The sequence below is a fragment of the Phasianus colchicus genome, chromosome 8, assembly GCF_987193195.1.
Source record: "Phasianus colchicus chromosome 8, bPhaCol1.hap1.1, whole genome shotgun sequence".
In the NCBI taxonomy this organism is placed as follows: Eukaryota; Metazoa; Chordata; class Aves; order Galliformes; family Phasianidae; genus Phasianus; species Phasianus colchicus.
This window is the reverse complement of record NC_143443.1, coordinates 9,503,490-9,516,374: the sequence shown is the minus strand read 5'-3', so window position 1 is coordinate 9,516,374 and position 12,885 is coordinate 9,503,490. Positions and strand designations below refer to the sequence as shown.

Here is a 12,885-nt window from a genome sequence, read left to right as displayed (position 1 = left end):
GGCCGCCATCTTGGGGCGGGGGTGCGCGGGGCGCTGGGGGCCGGCTCCCATCCCTCCGGGAGCTCCGTGCGCCGCGGCTCCCGGCGGCGTGAGGGCGGCCGGCCGGAGCGGTTTCAAACTTAGAAAAGCGCGCTCTGATCGCGGGAGCGAACGGACTCGTGCCACCTCGAGTCCGATTCCCCGAGCAGGTGTCAGGCGCACGGGTGCTGCCGTGCCGGGCGCTCAGCCCGCAGCGGTTCTGACGAGCGGCTGGGTAGGGCTCTGCGGGCTGCAGCCACCGAGCTCGGTAACTTCGTTTAAAAGCAGTACAGACAGGTGCGTTTTCCCGATTACAGACAAGCAGAGTTCTTCAGGTGTGCGTTGCACTTAAGAAGGATGCGTGTGGCCTTGCGGGGTTACTCACCGCCTTCATACGGATGAAGCAGAAGTGCAGATGTGGCCGGCGGGAATGCTGGCGCTGCTGACGAGGACTGGTGATTCGGAGCCCTCTTCCCAAACCTGTTTCCCACTTTTTATACATAACAGAACGCAAATTTAGGTCGTGGTGTAATTGATTCTCCTCAGAGTGCTCAGTCAAGTTGCCTGTTTTGAGTTCCACCCGAATCCATTGGCAGTGTGGCTCTCAGCCTGTTCTGACACAGGTACTTCAAAAGCATTTCTCTCTCCAGTGCCAGTGTTGAAGAGTGTTTCTGCACCTGGCAGGACATCTGGAACAAGGGGATCTGTGCTTTGGGGTGAGCAGCAGGGTCAGCCTTAGTAGCCCGTGGCCCTGGGTATTGGAGGGAACTGCTGGGGATGGTCACAGCCTCCCCGCTGCCGTGCTGGCTGAGACGTGGGTACTGACAGACACCCAGAGTGCCAAGTTTCAGTGTTTAGTCTGCTTTTCTGTACAGCCCCCTGTGCAGGGTCTGTCAGTTTAATCATGGAGGTATGGGCCGGAATTTGTGTCAGTTATTGTTATTGGTGATAATTATATATCATCTCAGCATTGGCTTAGGTATTTATTTGCATTCTCACTCAGCAGTTATGTTTTATGCTTGGAAGTGATTGCTAAAACGCTTACTTTTCAACACTGATTCTTTTCCTGTGCAGCACAAAAATAAACTGTTTTGTGGAAGCAGAAATGCTTGGTAGTGGTAGGACTTTGTGCGTTTGTCTAACGCAACATGCTGTTGCAAGGACAATCAGCATAGAAAACCAGGACTTCGAGCTCTGCATCTCTGCTTGATCTCTACTTGCTGGGTGATATGAGGTGAGTTACTGGACCCTTTGTGCTTATCACTCTGTAAACCATGAATCACCTCTGTGCAAGGACGTTTATTAAGATTTTAAAAGATCTTAAGAATATCTTCATGTAGACTTTCCTGGTGCCATATTACATTGGTGACAAGCTTTATGTTTTGCATAACCTACAATCCGCAATGTTTTTAACTACAGCATTGGTTTGATGTGGACAAAAATATGTCTTTGGCACTTAACGTTCCAGCTAAATGTTACATCACACCCACATTTTTCAGTTCAGTGATATATAAGAAAAAATAACGTGCAAAACAACCAACACAGAAAAGCAAGTTGTCCAGCCGACTGACAAATGTACTGACATTATTATTCAAAAGATAATGTTCTTAGCTAACATCTACCATCTTGTACGCATGGGAAGGAAAAAAACCAACCACGGTGTGGTTGCTTGGCTGGGCTTTGAGACTACTTTATATCAGTGATGCAATGACCAAAGTTCAGCATAGTGGTTTTATGATAAAACCAGCGAGAGTGAGGTCAGGCTCAGGTTACAGTTTTGGCCTCCTGCTGTGTTTGTTGGTTTTTTCCTCACATGGAGAATGTATTCAGAACTGTTACATCTATTTTCTTTCCACCCCCTCTCCACCACTTCTAAGCTCCTCTCCCCGCTACCTCAACTCTCCTGTGAAACGAGCAGTTTTTTAGCTTTTTGCTTCTCAGTTACTGTTATGTATTATAATTTTCCCCCTAATTTGTGAAGTATCCCCTACTCATTTTCACTTTCTTATAGGAGCTGCTTCCCAGATCCTCTTGATTTTGTTTGAGAAGTTAGAATTACCTGTAATCACTGGTAAACCAAGAGTCCCGAACGGAGAATAATGACAAGCGCCTACCTAGAAGGTCAGTGGTTGGCTGTTAGCACGTTCTGTCACGGTGCTGGAATATTTCACAAGGTGTAGAACTCGGTGAGGCAGTACAGAAACCATCCTCTGTCATAATGCTGCCAGTGACTGCAGAGGTGTATTCACATAGGACAAAAAGTTAGACTGTCTAAGAAATTTTTGCACTGTTCGTGCCACTCGTTATGCAACGTTATGTTTGTTTGTTTTATAAAGCTACCACCAATCAGAGAGAGAAGTACAAATATCAGGCAGATATGATTATGATGAGAACAAGACTGGAAAGAGTGAAGACAAACATGTCTGTAATATTTGCTGTTTCTCCAGTAATAATGGCTTACGTAAAAGAAAGTTGGTTATCAGTTATTCATCAGAGAATTTGTAAATCAGTTGAAGCACAAAGGAGTGCTTGTAACTGTACTGAAATCAGGAGGGGAATTAGGTTCATGTAGATACCAAACTTTAAGCAGATCTACGTAACATTAGAATCTCACTCACTTTTACCACTTCTTCACTGACACCTATCCTGTATTTCATTTATTCTATTAAACATAAAATAAAATATCTAAGGTGTGGGGGGCAAAGTGGCGAGGCCAGACTGTTTTCAGCAGTGTGTGGAGACAGGACAAGGGGAAATGGCCAGAAGCTGGAGTATAGGAAGTTCCGCACCAATGTGCGCAAGAACTTCTTTACGGTGAGGGTGACGGAGCACTGGAACAGGCTGCCCAGGGAGGTTGTGGAGTCTCCTTCTCTGGAGATATTCAAGACCCGCCTGGACGCCTACCTGTGCGACCTGGTGTAGGGAACCTGCTTTGGCAGGGGGGTTGGACTCGATGATCTCTGGAGGTCCCTTCCAACCCCTACGATTCTGTGATTCTGTGATTCTGAAACATGCAATTCACACTTGCTGTAAAGCTTCTTTTGTTGTAGCCTGTCAGTTAAATATGCTATTTCTGTATAAAATACATCATTAATGGATTTTATTGACAAGTTGCTACTGAACGTCTTGGAGCTGTTGGAGTGACTCGGAGTAGGAAAGGCTGTGCGGCATGCTGCTCCCTGTGTATGAATCTGAGCAGATTCATGGTTTCTGAATTTCATGGTTTCTGCTGATTGGTGCCAATCAGATCCGTGCTGATGTCCCTGACTACATCTAGCTTAGATTGTGATGACTGGAAGTATGAAGTTGTGTCCTCATTTCTTCTGAACTCTCTGACTGTCTAGGACCAATCCTGCCTAGGAGGAAGAAGACATTTACAGGTGTGGTTAGAAACTGCTTTCCCTTCATGTGCTGCCTTGCTGATGTGTCATTTGCAGGAAGATGTCTCTGCCCGGAGCCACTTGTATGGTGGTACCCTGCCCTCCTGCAGCAGTGGAGCTGCGGGGTACTTCCACCAGTTATAAGCACTCCTGGCAATTCAAAGAGACAAGGGAAGAGGGAGAGATCTGCTAGTGGCTGTGGGGAGTTATCTCTGTTTGTCATGTACCTGTAGTGTTTTCAAAAGATTATCTGACTATATAACTTGGGACAAATCTGACCTATAAGTCTAAAATTTAGAATAAGTGCAAAGAATTTTGTTGAAGTGTCCATAACACTGAGTGTGCAGATACAGGCAGGAAGGTAGAAGATTCCTTTGATGGTTATTTGGATTAAAGAAGCCCACAGCTCAATTTGCAAGTGTAATTCTGAGTCCAGAGTTGTCATTCTTATTACTGGCATAACTTTCAACAGAAGGTGCACGGGTACTGTTTTCAGAAGAATGTAATAAGAAGCAAATGGGAGTCACTAATTATATTGATTAAACTTTTAAGTGTACAGAATGCTGTGATTTGGACTATCACTTTTCATCTTTCAACTGACAAAAACAGGCAGAAGAGACACAGTTAAAAATTACTTTTGCATTAGTTACTTAAAGCGACTTGTGATTTCTTCATTGCATACCTTTATATATGATTGTATTAAAATAATTTCAGTATTATTTTTACACAAACGCGTTCCATAGCAGCAAAATGCATGAGTTATGTATTGTCTTATTGATACAATTTACTGTTAATTTAAGTGCTGTTCATAACCTGTTGGGAAAGTTGAAATCAGTTTCCTGTGGTATTTGATGCAGAACGAAAGCCATACTTGGCTGTGGTCCTGACACTTTCCTAGCCCACGGGGCTTATCTCCTGTGTGGAAGATCCTGCTTTCCAGCTGGGGCCGTGCAGTGTGTGTGAAATGCTGCGGCAAAGTGGAGCATCGGCACCCACTCTGTTGTGGCAGATGGCGCACAGCGTGACACCCGCCTGCTGGAGCGGGGCCCTCTCTGCCGTTTTTGAAACCACATCCCTGTCCACTCAGTTCTTTCACCATCACTGGCTGCCAGATCCTTGAGGCCCCCCAGCCGCTGTTACATCAGTACTCCACTTAGTTTTTTTCTCTCCCTGTGACTTTTTAGGAGAATCCCAAGGGTCCTGTTTCAGTTACACAGTGAGAGAGCGGAGGGTGGGAGAGAGCTTGCAAGGTCAGCTCTGTTTGGAAGCAGTTCTCTTGGCCTTTAGCCCTCCCCTCAGCAGCTGACTTTCAAATGGTAAGAGAAGGCTGTTCATGTGACCCAAGGGAAAGACCCACTCTGCATGCAGAGACTGCAGAGGCCTTGTCATCTGGCAGTGATGGGGAAAGTTGCTTTGCAAGGAAAGCCTTGTGTTTCAGTGCATGTCTGTTCCTCCCAGTATCACTACAACACCATGTTTACTTTTGCCTGCGTTGAGATAATATGCATTATTCGAGTGCTTTAGTATTGGTGTAGGGTGTGATTCTGTGCTGTTTTAGCCTATGAGCTGGAGGTAGATAATTTACCAGCTCTGGGGTCCCAGAGGGTGTTAAGTGTGGGTCTACCACTTCTTGTGCTACACGAGATAGTGGTCACAAGTCAGCTTTCCTCAGGGCTACTAGCAAGGCCTTAAGTAATCCTATATCTGTAGCTTAAAGAGTTACAGTTCTGCAGCTGAGTCCCTGTAACCTGTTTGGTGCTCATCCACAGCCTTCCCTCACCACCACAAAGCTTTAGCATAGACTATCTTTAAGCTTAGCCCTTCTGTTTTACAATCATGAGTGAGGACTGTACGGTCATCATGCAGGTGATAAGCAGTAACGTATGAAGCTGCAGTAACTTGATCACCCTTGGGTATAGATCTGGACTGTAACACATTGTTTTAAGAGTCTCTTCTCAGTGAAAGATTTTTTGTTGTTTCTTATTAAATTTTGAGATCAAATCTATCCTTGTGAGGATCTCTACAGTGTTAATCAATAGTGATAGATTTAAGAAGGAAAAAGTTGTATTTGACGAATAGCCAAGGAATGTATTTTCTATTTTAAATAACTAATAGATATTTTTTCATGGAAGGCATTAATGGAAGGAAAAGAGGTGAGCGGTAAAGGTTTAGTGGGTAAATATTTAGCAGGGTGGGGAATTTTCTTTCAGTATTTTCAGATGTTTGTAGCATTTAGGTTAATCAGTCAGTTTTCCAGTGAAATCTGTCTTTGTCTTGTAGATAAAGAGTCCGTATTTAACTGCTTGAGACCTTGGGATGGAGGAAGGAAGTTCTGTGCAAGTGTTTGAACAAGGGAGAGGTGGACTGAGGCAGGCAGAGGCGAAAGGCCGGGCCCCACAGGGCTCTTAAAGCCACCCACACAGCTGTACTGATCTCTCTCGGACTTGTGGTCCTCAGCCAGCACTTGACTACTTCGAAGACAAAAGTAGTACTTGGAGCACGTATGTGCCCATATGCTCTTTTTCAGTTGCAGTAATACACTTGTCAGTAACACACCGTTTCTGCACCGTGCTACCCTACACATATTTGTATCTATTTTGTATGACTGAGGAAAAAACAAATGTTGACGGTGTATAAAGGGAAATTAGTTCAGATATTTAGTATCTAGATTTTACTTTAGTATTTCACAGCATGCTTGCGAGTGTGTGTCAGATTTTTCCTAGGAAATTAGGATGTCTTCCAGCAGAAGCTGATACATAGACTCAGCTTTTCCTGAGAAATAGCTTCCACTATTCCCTGAAGCTAAGGATTTGGAGTTTGCAAGATCAGGGCCTAACAACTTCACATCTTTCTTACTATTCTTTTTTCTCTTTCTTCTTCTCCAGGAAAACAATACTCTGTCATGTCTCCATGTTAAAATGACTGGAAATTGAACGTAGGGGGATTTAGCATGTGATTACTTTTTTTAGACAGGATTTTCTTCACAGCTGAATTAGAGTGAGTCCTTTTTCTCCAAACCAGATGGTAGGTGATTCAGTACTTCTAGCAGTAGAAAAATGATTTGTTTTCATTCCCCAGTAGCTGGTGTGAATGTACTTTTCTTTATCTATTTACAGATTATGTAAACACATTTTACCAGCATTTAGCTACGTACTTTACGGGCCTAATCCTGCAGAGTCCTGTATATGCAATGCCCAGCTTAGGAGGGGCTGCCATTGCTTACAGAGAGCTGTTTGCATGAAACTTGAGGCATTGTGGTATCTGTATTTGTATTTTTATGTGTACACTAAAATTTATGATGCTTTATGAAGATGCAAACAGAACCATAAGCCCACAGGACAGTTGAGTGACTTTGTGCACTTCTTTCACCTATCAAAATCTATGAGGATGCCCTTGGTCTCTTGCTTTCTTTCTGCAATAGGCTATATTTCTTGGGGCTTCTGAGTTAAAGCTGAAAGCTTTAGCCCTATTGTAGAGTGTTAGGGTGAGTCCTTCCTGGTGCACAGGGGGAATAAGGCCTCATTCATGTGACTTTTTGGATTTGCCTTCTCCTGATGCAACAGGGGGGGCTCAGCACAGAGAGTATCTTCTACCCTCCTGCTCTTGTGTGGGGGCAGAAAAGCAACACTGGGAAGGGATTCCATTAATGGTGAGAAATATTAGAGAATTTATTAAAAATCTCTGTTTATTTGTGTAAAAGGTCACCTGCATCTGTTTGTATGTGTGTATATAAATATATAATGTGAATACTGCAGCACAGTTTCTTATTTTTGTGTATATGTGCTGTGTGAATCCCAGCTGAGGTTAGGCTGCATGCTGGGAGGAATGTCAGCTTGTTTGGCCAGCACTGCTTAGGCACTGAGAGCTGCACCTCTTGACATATCTTTTGACATATCTCATCCCAGTCTTGCTCAGTCTCATTTTTTTGTACCTGGGAATTGCTTTATTATGGTACCAAAAAGAAATAAAAGCATAAAGTAATGGGTATGAAGCTGTAAGAATTATACCTGTAAAGGAGCAGAACAACAGCTCCTAGCCCAGCTGTCATGAGCATACAAGGGCAGTGCTATTAGGGTTTCTGTTGTCAGACTATTGCTGTGCATGCCCTTGTGCATGCTGTAGTTGCCCCCTCACTGACAGCAGAGTGCTGCTTGGTGTGGCATTCTGGTGTGCTCTGGCACCAAGATGCCTGTCCTTTACTGCTGGGCCCTGCACAGCACCGTGCCTGGCAGTGTGTCCGGTGACCATGGTGTGCAGTAGGTGAAGGGAGCTCAGGAGAATTAAGCAGAGCAAATTGGTGATGGAGGAAAGCCTGGCTTCAGCACCGAGGGCTCGGAAGGAGCAGGGCTAGGGACCAATTATATGTGACCTTCTGTGTGTCCCTGTGAGTGCATGGTGTGGAGAAAACATGGCTCAGAATGTTGAGGGCTAAGTAATTGCTGGAAGCTCTGGTTATACTTCTGGGTTACAGAAGCATATGTTTATAAGCACTGCAAGTACTGAAGTGTATTTCTTCTGGTTTCAGTTAATAATAGGGCACGTTGTGTACAGTTTGTTTGCTGTATTGGTTCATTTTATTGTGTGTAAATACTGCAGAAACAATTTTGTCTTTTGTTCAGTGTTACTCAGCATGATTTAATTCTTGTAAATCAAATGAATTGAGGGGGATAAGCAGCTTGCTGTAGTCTGTTTGTGAAACAAGACCTTGGAGGGACACGTGCAGCTCCCCAGGAGTCAGAGGGCAGTGAGGAAGGAGCAGTGTGTGCTACAGAACAGAAACCCTGCAGTCCACCCATGCTGCAGACAGGACAAGTCACTGCTAATGGCAGTTAGCTCAGTGAAAAGGTATCCTGACCGAGTCTGCTGTCCTGTGTGTGCTATGGAGATCAACAACTTGTCGCTCTTGGTGGAAGTGATATGATGTAGCACTAGGGCAAATGGAAACAGATCTGGTCAACTCTAATACATTTTTGTATTTGGGAATGAAAGCAAGAGTCCAGGGATGAAGTGGCTGTACGTGCAAGTAATTGTGTGATTCCTAAGTGACTTCTAAAAGGCAGATCATTATTTAATTGTTAGAAATACAAACTGTTAGCACAGATCTTCTGGTTTGACTGAGCTGTATTTGAGTGTGACAGAGAGAGCAAAGGTAATGATAAGCCCTGGGATCCAAGAGGCCAATCTGTAACGTAACTGAAGGCAGAAACAGGTCATTAGTTGCTTTGTAATGACAGATTTTTATTTTGTGTACAAAAATAGTTGATTAATTATTTTTTACTTTGATTAGGTCATTGCAATCTTTCTGTGTGAATCTATTTTACTTCAGTGGTGACATACGATTACAGTGAAAAAAGGGTTTGATAACAAGAATTTGGTTGTTTTACTATAAAGATATTGTAATGTAACCAAAAAGATAAAATGGGCTGAATCTGTGTGCAGAATTTGAAAGCTACACGAGAAGCACAAGTTGAAAATGGCCGTTCTTCTGTTCTGTTGTATGCTATGTATTTCTTGCAGTATTGCACCTTTGGAACAAGGGCAGTCTAGACCCAAGAGCTTAAAAGACAATTGTGGTCAATCATGTTTTAGCAGCTTAGCACTCTGTTCCTCCTCAGCTGAGCTTCAGGAACCAAGTGGAGGAACTCTGCTCTCATGTCCTGTGGTGAAATGATACCTGTTAGCCTAAGCCACCTTCGTGTTCTTGAGTTCTTCAACTCTGTTAACCTTACCACAGGTTATCAGCTGTCCTTAAGCCTAGAAATGTGTTCATCCTGTTCAAGCTTGTGTGAGCATAGTACATATTTCCTAAGGCCAATGTTTAAAAACATTTCACCTTTCAAAGAACCTGCAGAGTTCGATGAAGTAAATTTTATTTATGCTTTTTTTCCCTTTTTTCTTCTTTTTTTCTGTCTGTAAAACTGACGGTTGGTTCTGCAGGTGATCTGGAGAGACACCAAATTTTGTTGGGACATAAATGTAAGCCCAGAGTCAGTGGAGCATTTATGAAAATACTTTCTGGAAAAAGTTGTACTGGCTGAAAAGGAGAAGCTTGCATTCAGCTGACATCACTGGAAGATGCACACACAAAGTGAAAGTACTTTGTGGCCTTTAGGCTTCTGTTCCTGTGGTACATGAGGTTTTGTACTACACAGAAGATGGAACCCTTCACTTTTCTTGGTAATAGAGATTAAGTGGGTACCTCTGATCGATTCCTGTCTGCTCTGTCTGGAATATCCCTCCATGACTTAAAGGAAGTTCTGTGCCAAGAAGACTATTTGGATTGAAACACTGTAATACAGGAGTGATTAATTGATGGTAATTTTTAAAGAGATGAGTCCAGTAGTTTCTGTTTATCTAGATCATAGAAATAACTTGAAGGAATATGTTCACCAAAGTGAAATTCTCTCTACCAGCGTTTGGTAATAGGTTACTTACTTGTTTACTTCAAACACGGTGTCTTTTTCTCTAAGCCAAACTGGAAATCAGATTTTCTTCTTATTTAAGTGTATCGGAAGTAACTGTTAATGTTGGTAGGGTTACAGTGATCTTAAGTGAATGTCGCCAGTGGAAAATCAGGCCCAATGCTGTTTGTGTGTTTGGCCAGAGGAAGGGACATTTCCATTTTCCATTGCTGATTGAGTTCCCCTAAAATCTTATCTAGTATACAGGAACACTGAAGCTGTTTCAAGAATATATTCAACCTAGTTCCCTACCACACAGGAAAATCATGCAATCAAGTTCCCCATTTGAGTGTGTTAGGAGAAGCGCATTTCCTGTCTCCTCCCTTTGACTGCTTTGTCCTAGATTTGAAGTCTCTGGGATTCAAGCTGTCTGCCACTATGTGTGAGGCCATGGGCATCTCTGTGCTGGAGAGAGCCACCTCTCATTGCAGTCTGTTCTTTGGGTGCTACTTAGAGGGCTGAGTTAGAAGGCTGGTGAATGGCTTGCTTAGTTGTCTGGGTGAAACCAATAACGTGGATGGGCTGCATGAGGAATTCTTCATCCTGCCTAGACTAAGCATGACTGGATATATCAGAAATCCCACAGGTACTCAGTTCTGGGTCCCGTTCGCACGCATCCACAGCACTGATCCCCAGGAAGCTGGATTTGGCTGCCTGGAGGATATGGGTTGCATTAAAAGGCCATTCCCTGCTGGGATATTAGGAGCAACTGCAGAATAAATACTCACAACTTGCTTTCACGTTGTATTGCACAGGGCTTGTTCTCCTTTTTGGTGTCTTTGGACTTGATGATCCTTGTGAGTCCATTCCATCTCAGGATATTTTGTGATTTCTTTGCAAATGACTTCTAATGCTGCTTTGTTTTGATCCCAAAGCCTTGATTTCTCAGTAGCCTCTGCTGTCTGTGTAGCAGTAGGTTCACCAACTTTCCTACTGGAAATTCAAGGAGTTTGGGAGAAATGAGTGATTCCCAAAATTGACAGCTCACTTCTCTAGCAGTTCCATGGATTTGATCTGGCCCTGGTCTCAGGGACAGCTTGGCAGAAGGTTAGGGAGGAAAGCAGCACTGCTTTTATTGTGCTTCATGTGCCGTAGGCTGCTGATGTTAGGTGCTGAAAGGAAAAGTGTTATGAGAAGAAGGTTGTGGGTGAAGGAGAATCATTGCTATCAAGTGAACTAGGGGGTAGGACGCTGACATCTTGGCACACAGGACAGGCTGAAGAGAAGGAATGACTGACAGAAATAAAATCCTCTTAGTCCAGGCAATGTCAACCTGTCATCGTGAGTTCAGTAGTTATAGAACTGCAAGCCTACTGCTGCCTGCTTTGCAAAGGGCAGATCATGAATTACAAGGCATAGCAGAGTACTTAGGGCTTTGAGGTGCTGACAAGCTGATACCACCCAGAATAACTGCAGAGAGCATGGTCGTGGCCCACATGAGATAGAGTTTTAAAAGCTGAAAAAAACAGCAAGCGTGTCACCCTTGAAGACAGCATACAGCATACATACTCAAAGCTAATACTGCCTTGCTTTCTGTCTCCACAGCAGCTGCATACATGTGTGCGGCCCTGGCACACCTGGAAATAGGGTAACCATGCTGGGTAGAGCAAAGGACTGGAGAGTGATGCTACCAAGGCATATAAAACCCTCACAAGAGAGCCCATTTTGTGATGTGGAGGCAATACTGTGGGTCTGAGAGAATGCAGGACTAAGGTAAGAGCATGCAGGAGCACACTGATAAGGGCCACTAAGTGAGGAGCCAGAAAGGATTTTACTGTTTGTGGCGTGAGGACTGGGGCAAGGAGTGATAGATCAGCTTGGGAAGGTAGTGGAGTATCTAGTTGGGCTGGAGTAATTTTAAAGTATATCCAGATTTTGTGGTTGATCCTTGACCATATTGGAAATGTTCTGGTATTCTTCAGCAGTACTTATAAGCATCTGGCAGTCTTGGTGTTGGGCAATTGAATCAGGACTTAGAGCACTGAGAATATGCCCCTCTTGTTTGCCATACACAACTGCAGATTTAATATTTTTCTTATGGAGAATATGGCACTTTCCTGTCCTGTGGAACAATGTCTCTCTTCTGCCATTCTCATGGAGATGTGTGGGGATGATATCACTTCCTAGCAAAGCACTGGTGAATCACTTTGTTGGTGTTCATGAATCACTTCTTTGCTACCATTTTCTACACTGGTCTTAATATAATTTCCAAAAGCAAAAATCATCATTTCAGAGTCCTCTTACTTTTTGTTAAAGAGACAGTACTGAACTTATCTCATTGCCTGACTTACCAAACCAAGTTCCCATTGTACTGCAGCTGAAGTTATTGCCACCCATCCAGTTCATTTCCTCCACCGCAGAGGCAGGCTTGCTCACCACAGAGTGAAGAAAGGGAACATATATGTTTGTCTCAGAGGCTCAGGTGGCAAGTCTGATAACTTGGATTAAAGCTGTCTTCCCTGTCCATTTCAATTGCTGGACGTTTCACTGGACTGCTTGAATCCAAGGTCTTCCAATCTTGCTCGCTTTTATTGTTCTGCTATGGATCTGATAACCTCTGCACAGGAGCAGAAGTGCTCTGAGTTGCCATGGATTTGTGTGCAGATGTTCTTCTGCTAGACACTTAGTCAAAAGCTTCCTATATTTTTTTAGCTACTAGGAAGTGTAACTGGTTGCTCAGATTCTCCATGAACTTTGTGGTGTAAAGTAGGCAGGAAGCTGGAGTAAGCAGCCTTGTTTTAAGGGATAATCAGGTGACAGGCTGTGTAGTTGCTAGTTGTGTTGAGGTAACATCAAGAGTCTTTGACATCCATCTTATGCATTGGCACAGGGCTTTTTTTTTCTGGGCGAAAAGAAGTGTGAGTGGTGTGAACATGATTTCGCAAGGGTAAAGGCACTTGTGGTTTATTTTTGGCAAAGCCTGAGGCTGCTTTAAGTAGTTGTTATGACACCACTAATCCTTTGGCAACCACAAGTTCAGGGAGCTGCACAGGCAGCTTGGAGGTGCCCTTGCCCATTACCTTGTT

General features: G+C 43.7%; 1 long non-coding RNA gene across 2 annotated transcripts in view; it reads left to right on the top strand.

Annotated features, from left to right (window-relative positions):
* Positions 1–17: 17 nt before the first annotated feature.
* The window catches only part of LOC116234983 (uncharacterized), a 59,654-nt gene continuing 46,786 nt past the window's right edge, over positions 18–12,885 (top strand). For both annotated transcript variants that reach the window (XR_016468713.1, XR_016468712.1), the window contains exons 1-4: positions 18–641; positions 1,093–1,252; positions 2,030–2,139; positions 11,405–11,572. This is a non-coding gene — a long non-coding RNA (uncharacterized LOC116234983). The remainder of the gene's footprint in view (positions 642–1,092; positions 1,253–2,029; positions 2,140–11,404; positions 11,573–12,885) is intronic.